Genomic DNA, 910 nt, shown 5'->3' with positions numbered 1-910 from the left:
AAATGTATACTTTTGTACAGTAGTACTCCACTATCGATGGATTGCGCTCGTTGCCAAATTATGCATATAGTACTATTAAAAAAGCTAGTACGTGCTTAATTGGGGTGCTAAATTCTATTAAAGAAATACTAGTACTAGTATGTGTCACATCCCTAGCTGCTGGTAGTGCTCTAGGCTAGCTCATGTGTGCATCATGTTTAAATTCTGAAAATTTGAACTGAGGGAATTTTGGAAGCCTCAAAAACTTAAATAAAAGAGGGGCAAAAACCCTAGAAATCTCATTCATTGCTCCAAAATACTCTTCTTAAATGTTTGATAATTTTTGGTAAGGGTTCTGGTCCCAACCAAAATATTGAACATTTTTAAGGAATTATTTTTGGGACTTTGGATTTAATTCATTAGCTATTTGACTTTGAGTTATATTCATATAATTAGAATATAATTTCAAATACCCCTGAAATATTTTAAAAGCTTTTGGAAAAGTCCATCTAGCAATATAAAATATTCAGAGGAGTTTTTGACATTGTTTGAATTATTTTAAATTCAAACAATGGCAAAGATTAAATAAAATAAACAGAACAGAAGAAATAAGAGAGAAAGACAGAACCTCACCTGGGCTTTACCTGGCAGAAGAGGCCCAGCCCACCAGGGGCTGTGTGGTCTTCTTCCTCCTGCCAGGAGGACAGGCAGGTGCGTGGCGAGAGCGCTAGCGACGCCGTGGCCTCCTCCCTGCCTGCCTCACGCCCTCGAGGCCCTTCTAGTGCCACGGAGATAGCCACGCGCCTCCCCGACCCCCTCTCACTTCTCCCTCGCTCTCTGGACCTCCCTCCCCCTTGCTCCTCTGCTTCCCCCCCCCCATGACCGAAAGCCGCCGTCGACGTTGCTCGCAACCACCGTGGCCACCAGCCCC

The sequence above is a fragment of the Triticum aestivum genome, chromosome 4A (assembly GCF_018294505.1).
Source record: "Triticum aestivum cultivar Chinese Spring chromosome 4A, IWGSC CS RefSeq v2.1, whole genome shotgun sequence".
In the NCBI taxonomy this organism is placed as follows: Eukaryota; Viridiplantae; Streptophyta; class Magnoliopsida; order Poales; family Poaceae; genus Triticum; species Triticum aestivum.
This window is presented reverse-complemented; position numbering follows the sequence as displayed.